Here is a 14,885-nt window from a genome sequence, read left to right on the forward strand (position 1 = left end):
GGAATCTACATCTTCATATCGGCTTCCTCTGGTTGCGACTCACATGAAAGTCCCTCTGTTTCTTTTCTTTTTTCTCCAGAAAATGCTCTTTGGAGCTATGCCGAGCTTTGTTCTGAAAGGAAAGACAGAGAATTACATGGCGCTCCCCAACTATAATGCATGATAAGTGTAGCATACAGTGACATATGACGTAGAGGCCTTCAGACGCTGATTTAAAAACATCAAGGTTGCGCAAGGGTAGATTTCAGACTGTGGCTGATGTCATCTGTCATGCCTTTCTGTCTGCTTTAAATGTTAACTCTGCCTTGAACCGTGGCAAATGTTTGAGAGGCTGTGCAATTTTCTCATTATTCATTTCTGAAACCTTGTTCACTATCAGCGCTTACGAACAGTGATTAGAAGTTTCCAATTGACTTAAATCCTGATTATGTTCATTTTTTTAAAGGCTGCATATCTATTGTTTTGATTTAATACATTAATACAATGCAGACCGGATACAACAAGGCAATAATACAAAAAAAAAAAAAAAAAAAAAAACATTTACCATTTTTAAAACCATCCAGCTGATCTCCAGGTCTGGCGGGAGAAATTTTAGCTTAGCTTAGCATAGATCATTAAACAATATTTAATTAATAATAATAATAATAATAATAATAATAATAATAATAATAATAATAATAATTCCTTTAATTTATACAGCACTTTTCTGGACACTCAACTCAGTTTACACACTTTTTTGGGGGGCTCTTCTCATCCACCACCAGTGTGCATCATCCATCTGGATAATGTGACGGTGGCCATATTGGGCACATCACACACGCCAACTGATTGGTGGAGACAGAGTGATATATTCAATTATATGGGGATGGTTATGAGGCCATGTTGGACAGAGGCCAGTGGGCAAATTTGGCCAGGTTAAACCCTACCCTTTTTTGAAGGACATCCAGGGATTTTTAACAATTCTCAGTTTAATGTCACATTCACTGAGCAGTATGGAGTCCCAATCAGCTGACTCACCCTCCTTCTTCCCTGAACCCAACCAATTTTACAAATTGACCCACCCACCCGCTTACTTCCCTAAACCAAACCAACAATTTACAAAAGCCGTCCAGAAAATGAATAGCCTTTGTCTGATTTTTACCACATTTTCGGATTTTACCACATTCTCAGCCTGTTATGAACTTGTTCACTTTATTTTTTGGATTCTGTTTTTGTCTTACCTGATTTCTGGAACCGGTCTTCCCCGGACTCGAACCCGGTCATCGTTGTCATGGCCAGCTCCTCTTTGCATCTCAAGTCCGCTAACGTACACGACGAGCTAACTAGACAAACTGTGGTTGCGGTGGGAAAGCCGATAAGTGGTCAGTCGGTAAGCGCAAAATGGAACGCCGTCATACCGCCCCGTATCGTTCACTTAAAAAATAAAATGCAGCCATACTTACCTCCGGCTACATAATTCACAGCCTCCAGAAACATCTGCGGGACTATGTTTTCAGAATGAGCTTGGGTTGGTAAATGAATGAGATCATTAATTGGGTTATTGCAAAGCTTATGAAATAAAAATAATGTGATTAATGTAGGAATATCTGTTGAATAATGGAAATAGATTAAGATAATGCTCCAGCAAATTATGAGCTTTATTATGCAATTAAAATATTTATAAGTATTAGCTAATTAGCATGTTTTCTGACAAGTAGTGACATCAATAAAATAACAAAATATATTAATTTTTTTTTTAACAAAAATGGTTTATTCATAATTATTAATTATGCAACCGTATATTTAATAAACCAATTGCTTTACAAACATTCATTTTCCTTTTCGGCTTAGGGTGCTTTCACACCTACACTTTTGTTTCGGAACGTATCTCGTTTACCCAGTTAGCGCGGTTTGTTTGGCATATGTGAACAGGGCAATCGCGCTCTGTTCCGCGTCAAAGTAATCGCTCCGAGATTGCTTGAGTGAGGTGGTCTCGGCTCGATTGAAACGAACCCTGGAGCGGTTCGATTGCAGTGAGAAAGCGATCCGATCCGAGCGCGGTTATATCACAGTGTTTTATGGATATGTAATAGGCATACGGCTATATGAAGAGAGAATTATGAGTAGGGCGGGAAGTTTCGCGAGTCTCCGGATGCCCGCAAACGAGTGATGATCTCCCGGTAATCTTGCGTCTCCCTCCCAGTCCTCAAATAGGCTACGTTGCGCACCCTCACCCCTCCCCATCGCGTCTCTCCTCAGACACGTCACGCGCGTGCACCCTGTCAATCACCACCAAACCACCACCTCTCCTGACAGCTGAGCGGGACGCTGCAAAATAAACCCTGACACTGACCAATGTGAGGAGAGTTTACTCGCACGTGACTTGTTTTAGCTCTTTTGGTCCGATTAGAAACTTTGCAATGTGAAAGCGAACCGTTCCAAGAGCAAAGAGCAACAATGTAACAATTGTAATCTCTGTTTCGGAACAACTGATTCGATTCACAGGTGTGAAAGCACCCTTAGTCCCTTTATTATTCTGGGGTCACCACAGCGGAATGAACCGCCAACTTATCCAGCATATTTTTTATGCAGTGGATGCCCTTCCAGCTGCAACCCATCACTGGGAAACATCTATACACCCTCATTCGCACTTATACACTATGGTAAATTTAGCTTACCCAATTCACCTATACCACATGTCTTTGAACTTGTGGGGGAAACCGGAGTACCCAAACTCCACACAGGAACGCCAACTGACCCAGCCAAGGCTCGAACCAGCGACCTTCTTGCTGTGAGGCGAACGTGCTACCCACTGCGCCACCGTGCAGCCGATTTCCGAATTTTAATAATAATTTAAAATAACTTAACTAGGTGTATATGTGAGTGATTTATAGGTGATGCTTGTGTTTTATGTATGTGCTGATAAGTGAATTTTGATCCTACATAGCACCTCATAGTAGATGCTTCGTTGTTATTTTTTTTAATAATACAAATAGAATCGCACATATGCACGCACACACTCACATACATCCACACACACACACACTTGACATTTCCATCAGAAAATAAAACAAAATAGATGCATCTTGAGAAGTCATTTCCTCCAAAAAATTGGTTCAACCCCCATCGCACTTGGGTTTAGAGTCGCTGGCTGTAAATATGTTGAAAATAATTAGATCTTATCTGGAGTTATTTATATCTCCTTTGGCTTTCCTGCATGCTGTGTCCCTCACTCGCTCCGTCACTCAGGAGAATGTGGACCCGTGAGATAGAGCGCACAAACATTTCATTAACCACATGCTAATGACTCGCATGCTAATGTTTGCATAGATTACTGGCTTGGAGCTGAAAGCAGAGACATTCCCCCCTTTGCTCGCCGTGGCTGACGGATCCTGAATTTATTTATTTGGACTTTTTTGTCATTCTTGTCAGCGACTGTAAACATTGAGGCTTTGTCATCATGTTGCAGGAGGTTGATTAAAACACAGGCTTTGTAGACATCAATTCCAGGACACTTGAGAGACAAAGGCAGATGTCATAAAGCTATGTTATGTTTTTGAATATGTATTATTGCGCTGTGGTGTCTGGTCTGCATTGTAATAATATAATCAATGACAAAACCATAGACATGCAACGTTTACAAAAAATCATATGGGCCAGTACACATCAAGCTGACGCCAAACAACTAGCACAGATGAAGCCCAAACTGTGTTGTAGCCTCATGTTGGCTCACATCTGGTTCTGTCTGGACCAAAAAGCTGTGCGTGAACTCAACCAATGGACGAAAGCTGACAGATAAAGGAGGATGTGCCATTCCTTACTGCAGGGGCAGTATCTGTTTTCTCTGTTCTTATTGTTGTTGCAAAGTGCAAACAAAGCAGCGTTTAGAACACACTAAACCAACTAGGCCACCAACAGTGGCCGACAGACCAACAAAGCCCAATGGCTGACAGCTTGGTGTGTCCCAGAACTAAAATGTGCTAACGATTTTGAACCGCATTTGGTCATTTAGATTGTGTCTTGTCTTATCAACTGTCCATAAATTTAAGATCCGCACAAAAATGTCAAGTATTTATCTTAGAAGAGGAGATGCAGACATGTGAAGAAAGTTGTCTAAAGGCTTGTACACACCTGGATGCTTTTCGTTAGAGTTTATCGTCAACGTTTTTCCAGATCTAATAAAATAAATAAATAAATAAATAAATAAATAAATAAATAATAATAATAAAACAATATTATATTATTATTATTATTATTATTATTATTATTATTATTATTACAGATATTATAAGTATTATTATTATTATTATTTAAAATAATAATACTCCTAATAATAAACATTACTCGACTTTATATTTAAAATAAGACCAAAAAAAAAAAGTTTTCTTGATTTGTTGTAGTTAATTTTTTCTCATTCTTCTCCCTATCTAAAATTGTTTTAAGATTTTTTCTTTTTTTTCTTTTTCCACTGTAAAAGTTTGTTGATGTTGGAAATATTGTGAAAAATGCATTAGAGTTTTAAGATATTAAGCAGAACAACTAAACTTTCCAACATAATGAAAGGGGTAAAAACATGTTACATAAGCACCAAATCAACATATTATAAATATTTACAAAGGATTGTGTGACACTGTAGACAATATTAAAAACACTGAACATGACATAATAATATTTTATAGTATTTCTGTTTTATATAAAAGTAATACTGTTTTATATATTTTTTTATGAAAATAAGATGTTTTCAACACATTTCTAAACATAATAGTTTTAATAACTCATTTCTAATAACTGATTTTTTTATTCTTCGTCATCATCATCATCATGATATATGATAGTTATTTTCCAAGATACTAGTACACAGCTTAAAGTGACATTCAAAGGCTTAACCAGGTTAATTAAGTTAAATATGCCAGTTAGGGTAATTAGGCAAGTCATTGTATAAATATAGTTTGTTCTGTAGACTATCAACATAATTTTGACCTTAAAGAAAATGTAACATCTGAATTAAAATAAAAGACTTTCTCCATAAGAAAAAAAATATTATAGGAAATACTGTGAAAAATAAATAAATAAATTGTTTGTGAATAATTGTGAACAGGAGGGCAAATAATTGTGAATTCAACTGTATATTGACATACAGTAAAAGCCCACTCAACCAAAGTGCAGTCCTGTTGTGTATTGTAATTCCCTGCAGTTTCAACACCTATTTTTTCCAGCAGTTAAAGGTGTCTTTTATGCCCCTGCACAAAGAAAAACAGAAGTGTCGTCATCTGAAGTGTGCATATATCCACTGACCCACAAAACCCCCTACAGCGACAGAGTCTGCGGTATCTGCTATTCACATATGAATGACAGCACAAACCAAACACAATGTCACAAGAAAAAGAAATGACACAAAAACATATGGCACTGCATCTGCACTCATCTAACGTACCAAAGCAACACTTTTTTTTTTCTGATTTTAATTCAGAAATAAAGCATAACAGTATTACAATTTACAATGGCTGCTTTTTGCACATAAAAAAGATGTATATATATATATGTGTTTGTGTGTGTATATATATATATATATATATATATAATATTGCATATTATAATATATATATATATATATATATATATATATATATATATATTATAATATGCAAATTATATGTGACATACAAGTTCACATTTGGATTTCACATATAAAATATATTATATATTGTATTCAACCACTGTAATTATAAATACATTCAATTATATTAGCAATTTATGGTGGCTAGGTGGCCTAGTAGTTAACACTGTTGCCACAGCACTACCAAGCCAGACAACGTTTCTATGCTGAGTTATTATAATAATTGTATATATATATATATATATATATATATATATATATATATATATATATATATATATATATATATATATATATATATATATATATATATATATATATTATATATTATATATATATTTTTTTATATATCTATATTTTTTAGAATAATGGTTACAAAAATGTTTGTTTTTTTTAATATATATATATTTTTTTAATATATGTTGCATATATACTTTATGTAATTTGCATTTTTTCCCCATCTATCCAATTTCTATATGTGTATTGTGTTTATTTGTACGAACCCAGTTTTGCTATTATAAGGATGAAAAAATACGCACTTCGCCGTGGTGCATGGTCTAACAGGAGTGTGCTTACTTTCTTAATGAGTTATGGGTGTGTTTTAGAGATAGTGTGCATAAAACCAATCAGAGTCTCATCTCCCATTCCCTTTTAGAGTCAGTTGCATCGGGTCATGGTGCATTTGCTATTTACATGGCAGAACTTTGTAAGTGAAAAAAACTGAACACTTCACTAGCAAGAAAACAACTAAACAGACCATCTGCAGTGCGAGTATAAAGAATGTGCCTCCTCCATTTACCCTCTTCATTTTCTCTTTACTTTACTTTTACTATTTACTCCTTTACTTTTGTGAATAAGGAAGCGGTGTTGTACTCACTCCACTGAAGACATCTATTAGCCTACATATTTAATATAGTTTATTAAGCGCAAAGATCTGTTTCAAAACTATTTCTAAATTCAGTTATAGTTTCCAGAAAACGAATAAATTAACAATAATGTCGAAGTGTGGTAAAAAACTGAGTTATATACAAACACACATCCTATTCTTATGCCCCATATGGTGGTGCATACGTCTCCAAAACCTGACAGGTGGACAAATCTAAACTTGTTTTTATTAAAACAAATATAAACATGCATAAAATAAATAATACTGATAATAATAATAACATTAAACAAATGCAAGTTGACATTTTATCAAGTTGATATTATTATTATTATTTTTATTATTATTATTATTTTCCATTTATAAAGATTTAAGTGTATTGCTGTACATCCTGTGTGTATAAACCTGCATAGGCGCATAACTAACGTGCAATGTGCACCAGCTTTAAGTTGGTCAATGGCACAGTCTATTTCAGTTATTTAAAATAGCAATGTGCCAACAATGCATCTTAACACACCTCCTTTATAGACCAGCACACCCATGAGTTCACAAAGTGGTGCAAATGGATTTGCTATTTAAACAATATGGTGCAAAAACATGAAAATTAGGGTTGTGCTGGTCTAAAAAAATAGCAACAGATCACACCATGCATGTCTAGTGCCCTAATGCACTCGGTGTATAATAGGTACCAATGTATTATTGTTGTAATTTTCAGCAAATCTTAATGTAACACAATCCTTCAGAAATTATTCAAATTAAATTTTGTGCTCTGGGAAAAAAAAAATAAATAAATAAATATCAATCCTGATTTATCAATGCAGAAAACATTTTAAACGCCTCAATAGATCTGGTTCGGCATTCTTTGATGAATATTCAAATTAAAAATCTTTTGTAAATTCTTAACTGTTACTTTTGATTAATTTTACGCATCCTTGTTCAACACAAGTACAGTCTAATGTTGAGTATCAAAAGCCAGTACTCAAACACAAAAAATATCAATTATGAGACATGCATGACTATGGTGAAGGTTTGTCTCATGAATATTAATTATTTGCATGACTGGGCAGTCTAGAGAGGTTACCAAGCAACGTCAGCACGGCTTGATTAATATTCATGAGTTTAGCCATCGCCATGTCATAACAACCGCAGGATGCACTGCAAATTTAATGTCCGTTGCAGCATTTCAGTCAAATCAGACAGCCATATTTGATGCTTCCACAGAAACCCTGGACTGCATAATAAATATTTAGGAGTTCAGAATGAAATGGGAACTTGTCTTTCATTTACTAAAAGACTTTGACATAACTTTGTGACTTCCAACCACCATTCCATAACTATAATCCAATTACTGTACATATAAATACCGGTCACTTTATTAGGTGCACCTTACTAGTACCGAGTTGGATCACCTTTTGCCTTCAGAACTGCCTTAATCCTTCGTGCTATATATTCAATACGATACTTGAAATATTCATCAGATATTTTGGTTCATATTGACATGACAACATCATGCAGTTGCTGCAGATTTTTCATCTGCACATCCATGCCTGGCACCAAAAACCATGCCATGTTCAAAGTCACCTTTCTTCCTATTCTGATGCTCGGTTTGAGCTGCAGCAGATCTACTTGACCATGTCTACAAGCCTAAATGCATTTAGTTGCTGCCATGTGATTGGCTGATTAGAAATTTGAAAAATGAGCAGTTAGACAGGTGTACCTAATAAAGTGGCCGGTGAGGATACTTTGGGTATCTGTTAATACTGTACATTCGTCATATGTCAAGTACAGGCTCTTCAACATTCATTGGATTTAATCAGGAAAAAAAAGCAGAGGGTTTTTTAATAGCACGAACAGTGTGAAAAATGTGTGTATCTCTACCATCTGGGTTTGCACATGTTGATGCTGTCACATGTTGCCCAACAGTTGTTTTGTACATATTTCAAAGATATTTCAGATTACTTCTTCACAGATCTGAAGTGTCATCGACAATTACTGTAATTGAAACTGTGCTGTTATGCTGCAAATATGGATAACTGATATGGGCTGACGTAATGCTGGTATCAGATTATGTGTTTTTTTTTTTGTGAGCGAGCGGTGTGTGTTTCTCTTCTCTCTGTGTGTGTCAGCGGTGACAGAATAATCCCAGAGGACCTGCACGATCAATAGAGTGTGAACCAACTCTGAGATGGAGGTTCACAAAACTAATCAAACTTGTGTTACGTGTGTCACCTCGAGACAGACGATTCTGACACGCTATAAGATAAGTCTATCTATAAACAGGACAGATACACTTGAACGAGGTGAAAACAAATACTGTGAATACTGCAGAAATAATTGTAGTCCAGCATTCAATATGTCATATAAAATTACTGTATTGTCATTCATTCATTTTCCTTGGGCTTAGTCCCTTTATTCATAAGTAGTTTCCACAGCGGAATGAACCTCCAACTTATCCAGCATATGTTTTACAGTACGCAGCAGATGCCTTTCCAGCTGCAACCCAGTACTAAGAAACACCCATACACACTCATTCACACACATACACTAAATAAATCGGAGCACCCGGAACCCACGCAAACAAAGGGAGAACATGCAAACTCCACACAGAAATGCCAACTAACCCATGCAGGATTCGAACCAATGACCTTCTTGCTGTAAGGCGACAGTGCTAACCAATTACAGTATTGTCTTAGATATAAAACAATGGGTTATTCTGGTTTTGTACTGTGATGGACTACTACAGTACACTGTAAAAAATGTTCCACACAATGCCTTACTCAATTGTTTTGTGTTCAGTCCACTTAAATTTGTAAAAAAAATAGTTAAGTTATCCCAAAAAACTGAAGATTTGTGTTGTTTCAGCTCATTTTAAATAAACAGTTTGAACAAGCAGTGTAGATCACATGAGGAATAGCACACTTGCAACTAGCATAAGGTAAACAAGAGATACAGTGCTCAGCATAACTGAGGACACCCCATTCTGAAAAATAATATTTTTTTTCAATTTCTCAGAGGATATAGGCAATATATTTTTAGTGCATTTAAACAAAACAGATTTATTAAACATAAATTTGTAAAAATATTTTAGTCACCAAACATTTAGAAATTGAAAGATAATACAAATAAATTCAAGCAATATATATATATATATATATATATATATATATATATATATATATATATATATATATATATATATATATATATATATATATATATATATATATATATAAACACAGAATTTGCCTCTGTGTTTCATGTTTCATGTTTATGTATATGGTTTAGCCTACAACAAACATAAAAATGTGTAAACAGTATCTGATTCATCTGCTAAAGCTGATGGGAATTGGAAAGTCACTGGGGAGGCCAGGAAACCTCAATAAGCAAACATTGTAATGAAAAAGCTTTTAGCTGAGAGAAAAAAAAAAAAATAAATAAAACAAAATTGTGACATTTAAAAATAAAAATGCAATTATGAACTTAGTATTTTAACATTAAGAGATATTTACCACTAATGAAATCTAAGAAGTCGTCATTCTGCATCCTCAAGTCACTTCAAACAAAAAAAGAAAAGAAAAGAAAAACTAATTATTAAAAATAAACAAGTGGCCAATCTTCCCCTATAATTACAATAAATAAATAAATAAATAAATAAATAAATAAAATGTTAATAAATGGGATTCCAGCTTTAGAAAAGGCTAAATATAATAAGATTTGGCATTTTCAGTCTAAGGAATAGAACAAAACTTAGTTATTTACTCCCTGAAAAATGTGCCCTTGCTCTTCTTGCCATGTTTATGAGAGATATGAAGATGATCAGTTTGTGGAATAATTCAGTCCTCCTCGCTGAAGCTCTCACTGGAAGAGAGAAAAAAAAAGTCTGTGAAATTCTACAAAATGCAGTTTGTTCTTCACATGAAGCTTTTGTGTGACTTCAGAAGATGTAGAATACAGTGCACTAGTCATCTGTGCTACTTTTATGGTGCCTTAACAGTACTCTTGAATCTTTTCAGAAGCTTTAGACACTTTAGGGACTAATTGGATGGAAAAGAGCGGCCAGTGCAGTATGCCTTGTGTGGTCTATTGAAAAAGATAACTAAGAGTTTGTACCAACTTGAGGGTGAATTCGCTGTTCTTTTATGTACACTCAAAAAAAAAAAAAAAAAAAGAAGATGTTTGCTGTTTGTTCAAGCTACTTACTTGAAATGTGAAGAAACAACACAATTCTTGAGCTTATTTAAGGGATAACTTAATTGTTTTATGTTAAATCCACTAAAGTTTGTAAAAATAAGATACTTAGGGCTTGTTTCCACTGAGTGGTACGATATGGTACAGTTTGGTACGCTTTTATGGCCATTTCCACTTTCAAAATGAACCAAAAAGCTAACCGTATTGTACCACTTTTTTAGTAGCCTTTCGAAAGGATACCTAGCACAACAAAAGGGTACCAAAAGGCAGAGCAAGACGTACAGTTGAATGCTACTGGTTTGCTGAGAAGCCTTACTAGCACAAGCAAAGAACATGAAAAAAACAAAGCAAGTGCCATTTTTATACAGACAGCCAAGACATTACATCATAATAATATATACATAAAATAACAAGCCATGGTCCACCCGAGCTCAAACAAACCTTGTTGTTTTCTTGATGAACAGCCATAAGGCCAAGAAGAACAACATCGTCCGTGTCCCGTTGTTGTTTTACGAGACCGTCAAGAAGTGTGAGTGGTTTCACTTTTTCCACAAAGCTCATGTGCACATCTATATTTGAAATAATTAACTTCTTAAGCTGATAATAATAACATGCGCATGATTATTAAAGAGCTTCTCACATCCGATCTTTTTTCAGAAACGAAGTAACACCACAGTGAAGCCCAAAAAAACAAAGGAGAAGCCGAAAAAAACAAAGGAGCAAATGATTCTTTCAGCAACCTAAGAGATGAACAAACTGCCATGTTTAACTATCATTGCCTTGGTAACACTTTACAATAAGGTTCATTAGTTAATGCCTTTACTAACATGAACTAATCATGAACAACACATGTACAGCATTTATTAATCATATTTGAACATTTACTAATGCATTATTAACATTTAAGTCCATGCTTGTTAACATTGCACCATGAGTTAACATGAACTAACAATAAACTACTGTATTTTCACTAACTAACGTTTAATAGCATGAATAAAAACAGTAGTAAATGTATTGTTCAGTGTTTGTTCAGGTTAGTAAATGCATTACTTAACATTAACTAATGAACCTTATTGTAAAGTGTGACCAATTAAAGATACAGATGAGAGGTTTGCTCTGACTGTGGGCTATGTTTTGTGTTGTTTTTTTTTTTTTGTTTTTGTTTTTTTACCTAAATAAGGACCAAATGTAAGCTGTGTGTAATTTTTCTGTAATTGGTAACATATTGGAGACTGAAAGTGTACCCTAAGGACCAATTTGGGACCTTTAACGGTACAATTATATATTTTGTTCCCTCTAGGAACAAAATTGTACCCTCATTGTACTTTTTTTTCTGAGAGTATGTAAGCTGTGTGTAGTTTTTCTGTAATTGGTAACATATTGGAGACTGTAAGGGTCTGTTTGTTTTCATATTAGTTGCATTTATTTATTTATTTTATATACTCACAGATATTAAAGAAGGCAATTTCCCATCATTGATTTGCATTTATAATAAAATCATGTTCATAGAAAGGTTAGTAATGTATGTGTATATATGTGTGTGTATAAAGTATCTGGTGTGTAAGAGTGCTTCTCATACGATATCTGAACGACCCATAGAGCTTTAACATATTTGACTTATCCACAAGTGAGAATGACATCAACTTAAACATCGGTACCCTTTGGCAGTGGAAATGCAAGCCTAAAAAAGGTGACTCATACCGACTCATATTGTACTGCTCAATGGAAATGGGCCTTTAGCCCTTATGTCCTGTTGGGTTGATTTTAGGTATTAATTTGGCCATAACATTCTCTGTGTTTCAGTAAATGGAATGATTTTTGGCGACAAATCTTATTTCTGCAAATATTTTGGGAAAATGTTTTGAAACTTTTCAAAAATTCAACAATACACTGGTCAAATTGACTACCCTTTCATTTAGTTTGTGGCTGTTTTTGCCCCATTGACTTCCATTATAATGGCACTTTTTGATTGCAATTCCATGACACCCTATATAGTCATGCATTTTTGATTATTTTTGGTTTTCCTTGTTTAAAAGAGGTAAATTTACTATTTATTACTTTTAGCTTAGTTTCTGGATGGAATTATGTAGAATATTCAGGACGGTTGGAGGGTGTTATGCGAGTGTGTGAGAGAGCTTTGTGCACTTATCTTGAACATTTATCGCTTATTACTTATGTTTGAGGGAAAAAATAAATAAAAAAAATTGCAGCATACTAAACATAGTGGGCCCTATCATACACCCAGTGCAATGCTGCGCGAGGCGTGACAGAATTGTTGTTTGCTAGTTTCAGCTCGGCGCAAGAGTCCTTTTGACATTTTGCAGCATGCTGTTTAAATAGCAAATGCATTGCGCTCATATGTGCGCCCATAGGCATTCTGGACTAAAAAAGGAGGCGTGTTAGGGCGCATTGCTGGCACATTGCAATTTTGAGTAATTATAATAGACTGCACAATATTAAGAATAATAAGAATTTTTCAGTTCAGTTTTCAGTGACAATTTGTATAATGTGATTATTATTAGCAGTATTATTTATTATATGCATATTTATATTTGTTTTATTAAAAACAAGCTTAGATTTGCCCACCTGTCAGGTTTTAGACCATATGAGGCATAGCATTCGTATTTGTATATAACTCAGTTTTTTGACCACACTTCGATATTATTGTTCATTTATTCGTTTGCTGGAAATCAAAACTGAATTTAGAAATAGTTTTAAAACAAATCTTTGCGCTTAATAAACAAGATTAATTATGTATAGGCTAATGGATATCTGTGCGTACAACACGTTTCCCTATCCATTAGAGTGAAAGTAAAAGTAATGAATGAGGAGGCTCATTCTCGCGCTGCAGATGCTCTGTTTTACAGTTTTTTTGTTCACTAGTGAAGTGTTCAGTTTTTCCACTTACCAAGTCCTCAATGTAAATAGCAAATGCTCTATGTTGCGACGCAACTGACTCTTAAAGGGAATGGGAGATGAGACTCTGATTGGTTTATTCTCAAAACACACTTATAACTCATTAAGAGAATAAGCTCATTCCTGTTAGACCATGCACCACAGCAAAGCAATTTTTCCGTCCTTAAAATAGCAAAAGTGGATTGGACCATGCACCTGGATTGTCAAAATCGGTCCCAGTAAGTGTATTTATGCACTCACAGTAACAATTGTTGTTTTACTCCATAGAACTTCAGGGCTATCTAAAAGGTTAAGGCTACCAACTGATGATCAACAGTAAAAATGATAAGTTTAACCTCTTCAAAACAGAGAGAAACGCCAACAATCAAGAATTCATGAATATTTGGTGTCATGGGTTTGCAATAAAAAACAATTGGTTATAATGGAAGCCAATGGGGCAAAAACACAAACATAACAAAAGGGTAGTCAATTTAAACAGTACACAAGGAAGAGTATAAACAAGTTACTTATTTGTTCTCTACCACGAATCAATTGTGTGGAACCCACCATTTAATAACAATTTCAGCATTCCTAAGAATAAAATGAATAAATAAATAATATATATATATATATATATATATATATATATATATATATATATATATATATATATATATATATATATATATATATATATATTGGCCATAGATTTTTTTTTTTATTCATTCATTCATTTATTCATTAATTTTCTTTTCGGCTTAGTCCCTTTATTAATCTGGGGTAGCCACAGTGGAATGAACCACCAACTTATCCAGCATATGTTTTACGCAGTGGACACACTAGTACGAGGAGAACATGCAAACTCCACACAGAAGGCCAACTGGCTCAGACAGGACCTGAACCTTTTTGCTGTGAGGTGACAACGGTAACCACTGAGCCACCATGCCACCCTTATTTATTTATTAAAATTCTAAATGAATGACTTTCAGGTCAAAACAACCTCAAACGTTTAAGGTTTTTAAGGTTTTAAATGATAAGGTTTAGGATTTTGAAAAACTGCCATGGGAGGATTTAGCATAACAAAATAACATGCGCCTTCCCGCAACTGTTGTAAACAATACCCAAAATCACATTTACGCAGATTTCCCCCCTATAATCACCTATGCCAGGACAACAATCTACTAAAGAAACGATAGCCTTTTCTCCAAACAGTTTGCTGTTAATGCAATTGTGCGTGTAATGGATCCCTAATTCAGTTTCAGGACGGACAGGAACACTTGTTCCACGATGACGCAACCTCCAAATCGAGCTTTTAATTGTTGC

At 34.6% G+C, this 14,885-nt stretch overlaps 1 protein-coding gene and 1 long non-coding RNA gene across 3 annotated transcripts in view; both read left to right on the top strand.

Annotated features, from left to right (window-relative positions):
* cdh10b (cadherin 10, type 2b (T2-cadherin)) overlaps window positions 1-14,885 on the top strand; it is a 113,877-nt gene that overhangs the window by 33,002 nt on the left and 65,990 nt on the right. The gene's annotated exons all lie outside the window — the stretch shown is intronic.
* On the top strand, window positions 9,743-12,852 carry LOC147841468 (uncharacterized). The gene is made up of 3 exons (XR_015504563.1): window positions 9,743-11,450; window positions 11,701-11,862; window positions 12,016-12,852. It is a non-coding gene; the product is annotated as an uncharacterized LOC147841468 (long non-coding RNA).

The sequence above is a fragment of the Danio rerio genome, chromosome 12, assembly GCF_052040795.2.
Source record: "Danio rerio strain M-AB ecotype USA chromosome 12, GRCz13ab, whole genome shotgun sequence".
NCBI classification, from domain to species: domain Eukaryota; kingdom Metazoa; phylum Chordata; class Actinopteri; order Cypriniformes; family Danionidae; genus Danio; species Danio rerio.